Genomic DNA, 12,216 nt, shown 5'->3' with positions numbered 1-12,216 from the left:
ACAGTGGTGTGTCTTGGTGCAGGAACGGCTTAAGGCCCCCCACTCTGAGTTGCAGCCCAAGGAGAGGTGAGGGGGCAGGGATGGGCCTCCACATTGCGGCTGAAGCCGGCTGCTGAGCGGATCTGGGTTACACCCTCAGCTCCTCCAAGTCTCCTGTGCAGATTAAATACGGCAACTGTCCCGGAGCTGACCCCAGGGGACCCTGAAAGTTTCCTTCCCCCTCACAGGCACTCTCTGTTCCCAGAGTCTGCCTAGCCTCCTCCCTCTCCAAACCCCAACCTCGAGGAGGGAGGTGGGGAGAAAGGAAGGGGCCCACATACCGGGTCCCTGTGATGGCCTAGAGCCAGGCAAAGAGTCTGGGCTTTTGCTGCCCCCCCTGCACCCCGCAGGAAGGCAGCAGGCGGGGAAGGTGAAGCCTGAGAGGGCAGTGTCCCAGGAGCCCCTTTCTGTCCCCCTCCTAGGGTGTCAGGAGCAACCCTTGTCCCCCTGCTTTGACTCTGCCCAAGGACCCTCTGCCTGGGCTGGGTTGGGCTGGTGCGTGGGAGCAGGCGTGGCCAAGGCCTGCAGGGCTTTGAAGTGGCAGGAAGTGGGAGGAGGCCCCCCACCCTGTTCCCTGCTCCCCCGCCCAGGTGACCCCAGGGCCAGGGACTTCAGCCGCTTCCCCACCCCCAGCCCTGCCCACCAGGCCTCTCCAGAGCCTGTTGGTGAGGACCCTTCCCAGTGCTGTCAGATAAAAATAGCAGAGCCTTCATGTGTGGAAAGCCCCTGGGTGGGGGAGGAAGGAGCAGGGCTGGGGGCCAAGGGGAGACCAGCAGGAAGTGCCACAGGCCTCCCCTCCATGGTCACAGCAGCAGGCACAGCCCAGGAAAGTCCCAGCCACCAGCCCTTTGGACCTGGAGGGACATGGGCCCCCAGTCCCCCTCGGACAGGGCCTGAGGCCTAAGCTGGACCTCCCCTACCCTGTGTGAGCTGGGCTGGGTTCAAGGGAGAATCCCCACCTGGGAGTGGACCTGCTGTCCTGTATTTTGTTTGAGGATCAAGACAGGAAGCCCAGAGGCCCAGGGTTGATAGAAAATGGCATCTTGGAGGGTAAGAGCCTGACCAGGGAGCTGGAGGAACAGAAGAAGGGGCAGGCAGTGGCCTTGCACTCAGCCAACCTGGGTTCAACCCCACATACTTGACACCACTGGGTGTGGTTCCCAGCAACTAAAATAAGCAACAAAAAAGCAGCAGAGCAGTGAGCCAGGATTTGGGGGGCAGCCCAGGGTAGGGGTGATGGGCAGTGGAAGGGCAGGAACGTTTTAAAAAAACAGCTGCTTCTCAGAAGTCACTGGAGGATTCTCTGAAAGTTTCTGATGTGGGTTCAGGCTGGTGGCTGAGCCTGGAACAGGCTAGAGGAGGTCTGCCACCCCGTAGCAAGTAGAAGGTGGTGCTGGCAGGGAGCACTGGCTGATGAGTTCTCCACAAGACAGGAAAGGGATGGAGTGTGGGCCAGGGTGTAGGGGGTGGCCAGGCTCAGGGCCAGGACTGAAGTGGACACTCTGAAGTGTGTCTGAAGATGGGCCAGTTGTCCCTGAGAAAGCTTGGAGGGTTGGTGCCTGATGACCCCTAGGAGGGTCAAAATGGAATGGCCAGCGTCACCTGGGCACTTCCTGTCACACACCAGAGCAGCCACAAAGATTTGCTCTCTGCCATTGAGACCAGGTGTCTATGGAGAACTAATACTTGGTAAGAAGCTTCCTTGAGGAGCCGGAGCAGGGGCTCATCGTAAGGGTATTTGCCTTGCCTTGCACGTGGCTGACCCAGGATGGACCGCAACTTGATCCTCCAGCATCCCATATAGTCCCCTAAGCCAGGAGCAATTTCTGAGCTCATAGCCAGGAGTAACCCCTGAGCATCACTGGGTGTGTCCCAAAAACAAAAACAAACAAACAAAAAAAGAAGTTTCCTTAAGGAGGCTGGAGTGATAGCACAGCAGTAGTATGTTTGTCTTGCATGCTGCCAACCTGGGACGGACCCAGGTTCGATCCCCGGTATCCCACCCATATGGTCCCCTGAGCCTGTCAGGTGGTATTTTTGAGCGCAAAGCCAGGAGTAACCCCTGAGCACCACTGGCTATGACTCAAACAACAACAACAAAAAGTCTAGTGAGTACATCACAAAACACCTGAATGCAGTGGGGGTGGGAGGAATGGGTCACCCAGGTGAGAGGAAGGGGGGCTGTACATCAGCCAGGTGAGCGCTGTGGGGTGTGGTAGGTAGGTCAGTCAGGGCAGAAGAGTTGGAGTTAGTACATCAGTCAGGTAAACAGTGTGGGCATAAGGCCAAGTGAGGATAGTGGGGGCAATAGGTCAGTCGGGTAAGACTGGCCACTGGGTGGGGGGCAGTGGGTCATTCAGGTGAGAGTAAGCCATACAGTTTGGTTTCTATCACAGCGGCTCAGTGGCATATATGCTGATGACCGACGCCCGCTCTTGGTATCTCGCACAATGAAATGAAAATCACGGAAAACCACCTCTGAGTTGCTGGTGGCACATGTGGGATGGTCATGGCCTCCCTGCCTCCAGTATCTGTCTTGCAGAAGAACAAGCTTGGTCCCTGCAGGGGTGGACAGGAATAGGCAACCGTAGCCCAGAGGGTTCTAGGAGGGGCCAGATTGTTAGCACAGCAGTAGGATGTTTGCCTTACATGTGGCCAACCTGGGATGGACCCGGGTTCGATCTCTGGCATCCTATATGTCCCCTGAGCCTGCCAGGAACAATTTCTGAGCTCAGATTCAGGATTAACCCCTGAGCGCCACTGCTGGGTGTGTTCGTCCCCCCCCAAAAAAAAAGGTGAGACAGTGCTGTGGCTGGCAAAAAGCAGCAGGGCCCTGAGACAGAGCACCATGCAGTGATGTTCACCAGGACCATGTCCTGGCTTCACGTCAGAGCTCACAGAGACTGCATGTGATTATTCATCAGTAGTGATCCTGAAATGGCCGCGGGCTGCAGGAATAGCATGGGCTGGATCCGCATTCCTGACCACAGAGTTTTAATTCCCAGCGTCTCTTGTACCCTGTTGTCTGCCAACTACACACAATCACCTGTGACCACCTCACAGAAAGGTACCTTCTTCAGTGAGCCTCACAGCCAGATGTGTCTCCATCACTACACAAATCACAGAGAGGGAGTTACAAATCAAAGGTGAAGGGCCGGAGCAATAGCACAATGGTAGGGTGTTTGCCTTGCACTTGGCCAAGCCAGGATAGACCTAGGTTCAATTTCCAGCATCCCATATGGTCCCCTGAGCCAGCCAGGAGTAACCCCTGAGCATTGCTGGGTGTGGCTCAAAAACCAAGACAAAACAAATCAAAGGTGCACTTATTTTATTATTTTGTTTTGGGGTCAAACCTGGTGATGCTCAGGGGTATTCTTGGTTGTTAACTCAGGAATCACTCCTGGCAGTCTTGGGGAAACAATATGAGATGCTGAGAAACAAATCCTGGTCCACTGTATGCAAAGCTAATACAAGGCAAATACCTTACCCACTATGCTATCACTTCACCCTCAAAGACTTTTTTTTTTGCTTTTTTGGCCACACCCGGTGACGCTCAGGGGTTACTCCTGGCTGTGGGCTCAGAAGCCGTTCCTGGCTTGGGAGACCATATGGGGATACCGGGGGATGGAATCGTGGTCCATCCTAGGTTAGCGCATGCAAGGCAAATGCCCTACTGCCTGTGCCACCGCTCCGGCCCCTAAAATGTTTTAACTTTGATTTATTTGCTTACTTATTTTGGATTTTGGGCCACACCCAGCAGCAGTCAGAAATTACTCCTGGCATGCCCGAGGGACCTTATGAGATGTCAAGGATCGAATCCAGGTTGGCTGTCTGCAAAGCAAATGACATTCACACTGTGCTGTGCTATCATTTCCATTCAGCAAAGCTTCTAATTTTAAATATATATATATATATATATATATATATATATATATATATTTGGTTTTTGGGTCACACCTGCAGTACTCAGGGGTGACTCCTGGCTCTATGCTCAGAAATTGCCCCTGGCAGGCACAGGGAACCATATGGGATGCCAGATTCGAACCGATGACTTTCTGCATGAAAGGCAAACGCCTTACCTCCATGCTATCTCTCCGGCCCCAACTGATTGTTTTTGTTTGTTTGTTTGTTTTGTTTTTGGGCCACACCCAGTGGTGCTCAAAGGTTACTCCTGGCTGTCTGCTCAGAAATAGCTCCTGGCAGGCATGGGGACCATATGGGACACCGGGATTCGAACCAACCACCTTAGGTCCTGGATCGGCTGCTTGCAAGGCAAACGCCACTGTGCTATTTCTCCGGACCCCCAACTGATTGTTAAATAAAATATTTTTAAAACAAGATATATAGGGGCAGGAGAGAGAGCATAGTGGTAGGAAGTTTGCCTTGCATGCTGCTGATCCGGGACAGACCCGGGTTCAATCCCTGGCATCCCATGTGGTTCCCGGAGCCTGCCAGGAGCAATTTCTGAGCTCAGAGCCAGGAGTAACCATTGAGTGCTGCCGCCGGATATGGCCCCAAAACAAAAATAAAATTAAAAAATTAAAATTTTTATGGGCTGGAGAGATAGCACAGTGAGTAGGACATTTGCCTTGTACAGAGCCAACCTAAGTTCGATCCTTGGCATCTCATATGATCCCCTGAACCTGCCAGGAGTGATTCCTAAGCACAGAGTCAGAAATAAGCCTGAGTACCGCCGGATGTGGCTTTCCCAAGATACAAACAAAAAATAAAATATTTAAAAGAGGAGCAGAGAGGCTGGAGAGTTAATACGCAGGGGAGAATGCTTGGATAAGTGGGGATCAGTGCCCATGATCAGGGAGTTTTTCTGAGGGTGCAGAGAGGGCTGGGTTTGGCAGGGTTTGGCAGGGTTGGTTGCACCCACATGAGGATGGGAGTGGGAGTCCTATAGGTCCACTGATCTGGATATAATGCTGACCATGCAGACCAGGACAGCCACAGCCTTCAAACATCTTCCAGAGGAGCCCATAGGCTTCCCAGCTTCCCTGAGTGCTGCAAGGGGGGCCCCAGACCTGGTCACAGCACCCACAGAGCAAGGTCCCATGGCTGCCCGCCCTCCCCTGGACCAGCTACCCTTTTGGAGAGCAAGTACTTGGTCTGCCCAGGATGGACAGGGTGCCACTCTGGCTCTCAGGCTGATGGCCCTGGGGCCCTGCAGACTCAGTGTGTGTGGGAGTGACTTGGTGGCCTCCGGGTGCTGCACCCCAGGCCTAGTGACCTTTTCCCCTGTGGCCTTGACTGGGGCTGGAACCTCCGGTCTGAGTCCCGTGTCTGCCAAGAGGATGTCCTGTGTTCCAGGCCCAAGTCTCTCGGGGCCTGGGGGAAGGGCTCTGAGACTGGACTGGGGTCCCCTTCCCAGGAACGGTCCCCCCTCCCCGCTCTCCTGTTGTCATGGGGGAGGGTCCATGCACAAAGTTTTTCCCTCTTGCCCCAGAGCTCAGCCCCCACCAACCTTGCTCCAGGGACCTGTAGGGGGACAGCAAGGGCCCTATACCCCATCTGCCCTCTGGGGATGTCTTCGTGTATGTGTGTGTATGTGATGTGTGAGCTTGGGACTCTGCCTGTTTCAGTACAGGTCTATTTCTATGTGTGTTTGTGTGGGTCCATGCCTAAGTCTGTGTGTCTCTGGATCCATGTCTGTGTGTATATATGCATGTGTTCATGTGTCTGTGTTTTTATGTGTCTGTATGTGTATGTTGTGTGTTTCTATGTAGGTCCATGTTTCTATGTGTCTGTGTGTCCCTGTTTGGGTCAGTGTCTGTATATCTGTGTCTATGCCTATGTCCCTGTGCCCACAGATTCCTGCACTTGTGTGTGTGTGTGACAGACAGAGAGAGGGAGAGAGAGAGAGAGAGAGAGAGAGAGAGAGAGAGAGAGAGAGAGAGAGAGAGAGAGAGAGAGAGAGAGAGAGAGAGAGAGAGAGAGAGAGAGAGAGAGATGGACCCTGGTTTGCCTCTGAATCTCATTGCTTCTGTCTGACGTGTGGGTCCCTGTCTGCCAAGGGGAGTGCTGGTGCCACCTGGCTATAGAATGTTCTGTGCCCCCAAGCCTGGCCCCTGGAAGGGTGGGGGCAGGAAGGCGGTGCTGGGTTGGCCAGGCTTCTCCTCCGGGGCTCTGTCTACCTTTAGCACCGGCAGCACTGCTGAGTTAAAAATAACCCTGGGGCCTCTGGAAGCGGAAGGGGTTAGGCAGCAGGGCAGCAGGGCCTGGAGGGGGAGGCGGCCAGGCCTGGGTGGCCAGTGCTCCAGGGCCAGCCCAGCCCCCCCACCCCTGCAAGGCTGTGGACCACACTCCTCAAGCTGTGCTGGCTCCGCTCTGAAGAAAGGCGTGTGCCTAGTAGGCTTGGGCTGGACTAGCTGAAAGTTCCTGGCACCTGGGTGGGGTGATGTGGGTCCAGTGAGGGCACAGAACCTGCCTTCTTTAGGACCGAGGGACTGGGGGTGTCTGTACTCTTGCTTGCAGCCACACAAGGAGGTACAGCCTAGAGTGCTCACCATTCTTCCTGCCTCCAGTGCTCCAGCCCCATGGGAGCACCCAGAGCATCATGGGAATACCTTTCGAGCAGTACGCTGATTTCTGGGTCTCAAAGCAGAGCTGGGTGGGTCGAGGAGCCTGGAATGCTCCCCAGAAATTGGGCACCCTCTTGGCTTTAGAAAGCACTGCTGGGATTCCGCCTGCAGGCCAGTCTGCCTTGTCTGGCCTGCCCCAAATTGTCCTGTGCAGCCTTGGGATGAGGCATGGGGAGCATGCTAGGCCGCAGACTCCCTCCCTTCCTCAGGAAACCCAGGGCTCTGATAAGCACTCAGATAAGGATTCTGATAAGGATTGGCCATGGGGCCGATCTCACCCAGAACCCCTGCTGACCTGGCCTCTGTTTCCTGCCTTTTGGCCATTCTGACCTTCAGAACCCTCTCAGCAGAGACCCCTGCATGGCATAGGGGAAAAGCAGAGCATGCAGGACTGGGCTAGGCTGGGCAGGGATGGGCTGGACAGGGCTGGACAGGGCTGTACAGGGCCAGGCAGGGCTGGGCTGGACAGAACAGGGCATGACTGAGCAGGGTTGAGCTGTGCTGAACTGATCAGGTTGTGGAAGCTCAGGTATATATATATTCAGGTTGGTGGGTGGTCCAGGAAGACCCTGCCCAGGACCCTCCAGCATGGGTTCCCTCTTCCAACTCATCAGGCACCTTTTGGCCCAGGGGCTTTCCGTGCTAGGAAGGGGTCTGGGCAGAGCCACTGCTGGCATTGAGGGCACAGATTCCCCATACCACTCAGCAGGTCCCCAGAACTTCCTTTTCCTCGTTTCTGCCTGAGCACTCTGGACCCTGCATCCCAGAGCTTCCTCCAGCCCCAGCACCCAGCAACAGAGGTGCCCAGAGACTGAACTGGCAGGAGTGACTTTGGCTAGGCTTCCTCAGGGCTCTGTCACAGCTGCCTCCGCCCCAGGGACTCACAATCTTGCATAGACACTGGAGGCCTCCCCTTTACCAGCTCCTTACAGCATTTGCAGCTGCGTACCAGGACAGGGCATAAGTGGCTCAGGGAGGCCTTCGGGATAGGAAGCATATCTCTGGGATAGAGCCACAGGACAGGGCCATGGGACAGGGAGCAGGCCCATAGGATAGGACTACGGGACAAAAAAAAAAAAAAAAAAAAAAAAGGACAATGGGGCAGCCACAGCAATGTTGCAGCTGTAGGGTGTTTGCTTTGCACACAGCAGATCCAGGACAAATGGTGGTTTGAATCCCGGCATCCCATATGGTCCCCTGTGCCTGCCAGAAGCGATTTCTGAGTGCAGAGCCAGGAGTAACCCCTGAGCGTCACCAGGTGTGGCCCCAAAACAAAAAAACAAACAAACGGACAAGGCCATGGGGACAGGGATCAGGACTGCAGGACAGGGAGCAGCCCCACAGGATCGAGTCATGGGCCAGGGCTGTGGGACAGGCTCACCGGATAGGGCCATGGGGCAGAGCCCTGGGGACAGGGAACAGGCTCATGGGACATGGCCACAGACAGGAAGACTGCCCTGGATACTTGGGCCCATGAAGGTCCACTGAGGCTATGGGTAGTAGAAGAATTGGTTCAAACCCTGAAGCCTCCAGAAAATAGGAGGCTGGAAAAGGAGCACATGGGCAGAGAAAAGGCAGGGGCACAGCCCCGTGGACACGATGACTTCACATGGGGTCAAGTCGCACTTTGGTGTGTCTGCATTGGGTTGAGCAGAGATCGGCATGACAGGTGATGTGGGGGTGGGAAATAAAACACACGCCTGCAGGACAAAAAAAACACATGCCTGCAGGAAGCCTGAGCCAGACTTCAGGTTGTCCCCAGCGATCCCCGATCCCCCCCAACACCCATATATAGGTACTGCTTGAGCTCAGTGTGTGTGTGTGCGTGCTTGCGTGTGTTTGCACACTCAAATGTGTCTGTGCTAAGGTGCATGTGTGTGCATATTTGTGTTCAGGTGAGTCAATGTCAGGTGTATGTCCTTAGGTGTATAGGTCTGTATACATGTGTGTGCTCAGATGTGTACTCTAGCTCAGGTGTGTATCTGTGCTCATGTGTGTTTCTGTCTCAGGTGTGTGTGTTTCTGCACTCAGGATGTGTCTGTGATCCTGGTGACCCCCACCATTTTCATATGCACCTGTGAGTGTGACCCCTTAATTTACAAGGCTCTGCACCCAGAAAGCCCTGAAGTCACTCCAGGAAGGAGCCTGAGGAACAGGACCCCAGTGAGCCTGCACATAAGCACCACCAGTCCAGAGTAACATGAGAAAGAGGGAGAAAGAGCAAGAGCATCTTGGTCTCACAACATTAAAGCAGGGCACACTGGGCTGGAGCGGTAGCGCAAGCCTCAAAGGCATTTGCCTTGCACGCTAGCCTAGGACAGACTGTGGTTCGATCCCCCGACGTCCCCCAAGCCAGGAGCGATTTCTTCTTTCTCTTCTCTTCTCTTCTCTTCTCTTCTCTTCTCTTCTCTTCTCTTCTCTTCTCTTCTCTTCTCTTCTCTTCTCTTTTTTTTTTTTTTTTTTTTTGGTTTTTGGGCCACACCCGGTGACGCTCAGGGGTTACTCCTGGCTATATGCGCTCAGAAGTCGCTCCTGGCTTGGGGGACCATATGGGACGCCGGGGGATCGAACCGCGGTCCGTCTCCTAGGCTAGCGCAGGTAAGGCAGGCACCTTACCTCCAGCGCCACCGTCCGGCCCCTTCTCTTCTCTTCTCTTCTCTTCTCTTCTCTTCTCTTCTCTTCTCTTCTCTTCTCTTCTCTTCCTCTTCCTCTTCCTCTTCCTCTTCTCTTCTCTTCCTCTTCCTCTTCTCTTCTCTTCTCTTCTCTCTCTTTCCTTCCTTTCTTTCTTTCTTTCTTTCTTTCTTTCTTTTTTTTTTTTTTGGTTTTTGGGTCACACCCAGCAGCGCTCAGGGGTTACTCTTGGCTCTATGCTCAGAAATCGCCCCTGGCAGGCACAGGGGACCATATGGGATGCCGGGATTATTCAAACTACCATCCTTCAGCATAAAAGGCAAACACCCTACCTCCGTGCTATCTCTCCGGCCCCCACGAGCAATTTCTGAGCGCATAGCCAGGAGTAACCTCTGAGCGTCACCAGGTGTGGCCCAAAAACAAACAAAAAATAAGTGGGGCACAGGACTGACACATTTGTTTTGTTTGTTTTTTGTTTGGGGGGTCACACCCGACCACGCTCAGGGGTTACTCCTGGCTCTGTGCTCAAAAGTTGCTCCTGAGATAGCACAGCGGCGTTTGCCTTGCAAGCAGCCGATGCAGGACCAAAGGTGGTTGGTTCGAATTCCAGTGTCCCATATGGTCCCCCGTGCCTGCCAGGAGCTATTTCTGAGCAGACAGCCAGGAGTAACCCCTGAGCAACGCCGGGTGTGGCCCCAAAACAAACAAACAAACAAAAAAAAGTTGCTCCTGGCGAGGGCCAGAGTGCTTGCAAATGCCTTGCTAGCAACCAACCCAGGACCAATGGTGGTTCTAATCCCGGCATCCCTTATGGTCCCTTGTACCTACCAGGAGCGATTTCTGAGCAGATAGCCAGGAGTAACCCCTGAGCGATGCTGGGTGTGGCCCCAAAACAAAACAAACAAAAAAATTTGATCCTGGCAGGCTTGGGGGACCTTATGAAATGCTGGGAATCAAACCTGGGTTTGTCCCAGGTCAGCTGCGTGCAAGTCAAATGCCCTACCACTGTGCCATCTCTCTGGCCCAGAAGAGACACATAATGACACAGCAGGAGCTGGGGCCTTGGGGACACAACTCAACGCCTGCTGCTACAGGAAAAGCTCCTTGCAAGGCAGATGTCCCCAGTTGGCTGTGGGCTGCACTCCTACCCATGCTTGAGAACCCAGAGCTGCCTGAGCACTAACTTTCAGATGCCCTAACTGGGCCCAGAGCCAGGACACCCTGTGATGGGCACATGCCAGACACTTGTGGCCCCAGGATGCACAGACAGGGGAGGCCCTCATTATGTGATTTAAAGAAGAACGGAATGGACAGTACTGGGGCTGGAGAAAGAGCACAGCGGCAGGGCGTTTGCCTTGCATGCAACCAAGTCAGGACTGACGGTTCAATTCCCGGCATTCCATATGGTCCACCGAACCAGCCAGGTGTGATTTCTGAGCACAGAGCCAGAAGTAACCCCTGAGCGCTGCCGGATGTGACCAAACCCTGCCCCCAAAAAAGAGTAGACCCTGAGCAGAGTGTTTGGGATTCAAAACAGAAGAAACAGAAATGAAAATAGCCACTGCGGACCCTGGCACTGAGCATCCTTCCATGAAGATCTACAAAAGAGCATCCTTGTGTGGGGATCTGACAGAGAGCATCCGTCTGTGGAAACATGGCAGGGAGCACCCCTCTGTGGGGCCATGACAGGGAGTGGTGTCCCTTTCTCTGGCTCTATCTGTGCCATCGCTGGCTGCAACGCGAGCCCAGGACCTAGAAGCAGCTGCGTCCCTCCTCAGGGCTGAGGCCCAGGCCCCCGCTGCCTGCTGCAGGCTGCCTGGCGGTCTCCAGAGCCGAGATGGAATTACAGCCCGGCCAACACCTGCAGGTGGGCGGGCACGGCCTTGGGGATGCTCTGCTGGCTGCCTGCTGGGGGCGTCAGGGCCCCGAATGGCATGTCAGCAGCGGGGTCCCCTCCCGTGGGGCCCAGGGGAGCAGGCATGGAGAGCGGAAGGGAAGGGGCTGTGGGCAGAGATGGCGGATGTGGGAGGAAGGCACCGTCAGACAGATTGCCCGAGGAAGAGCAGACCAAGCTCAGCACAAGGGCTCCCTGAGCATTCACCAGGCCTGGTGGTCAGTCAGTCCCAGCTCTGTTCAAGACCCCCAAGCCTACAAGACAGGCCCCGCTCCTCCCCCCTGGCCACAAATCCAATGCACTGGGGACCCTTCTTCCATCCTCTCTGCCTCTGACCTCTGGCTTGGGCCCAGCCCTACACAAGCAGGCAGAGCTAGCGAGAGCCGTGGAACGTGGAACGCAGAGGGCCTGCCTGGGGGGTAGAAGCAGGGGCTCAGGAAGGAAGGGCTGGCTGGCCGAGGGGGTGCAGCATGGCTGGGGGAGGGAGGGAGGGGCTGGCCCTGGCGCTGGTCTTTCAGGACGGTGGGGGGCCTTGGAATGAGACGGGATGACAGTTGGCGGTGGCAGCTGGAGCGGCAGTTGGGGCTTGGCAGGGGCACAGGCCTGGAGGACAGCGGGGTGGGGCCTTCTGGGCTTGGCAGGTAGCCCCTGGCAGTGCTGGACGGTGGTCGCAGGAGGCCTGGCTGCAGGACAGGGTGAGCTGGCAGCAGGCAGGGCAGGCCTGGTTCTGCAGCAGGCCCAGCCTCCACATCCCTTGGGCAAAGGCAACAAGGGGCTCCTTGCCCTGCGGAAGGAAGCCGGGGAGTTCTCTGCTCCACCCGCGTAGCCAGGCTGAGCATCCTGGGCCATCCACCGCCTGCTCTCGGCCCCACATCCCTGCCAGCAGAGGCCTGGAGTGGGCAGTTCTCAGGGAGGGGGCGGCAGGGCAGTTGCCATGGGAATGGTGGAGCACAAACAGGCAGGTCTGCTACCAATCAGGGAAGAGAACCTCAAGGATACAGGGTGGGCGGGCGGAAGGGGTGTCAGGTGGAGGAGAGGACAGCTAGGCTCACGGTGATTCGGGGT

Source organism: Suncus etruscus, chromosome 7 (assembly GCF_024139225.1).
Source record: "Suncus etruscus isolate mSunEtr1 chromosome 7, mSunEtr1.pri.cur, whole genome shotgun sequence".
NCBI lineage: Eukaryota > Metazoa > Chordata > Mammalia > Eulipotyphla > Soricidae > Suncus > Suncus etruscus.
This window is presented reverse-complemented; position numbering follows the sequence as displayed.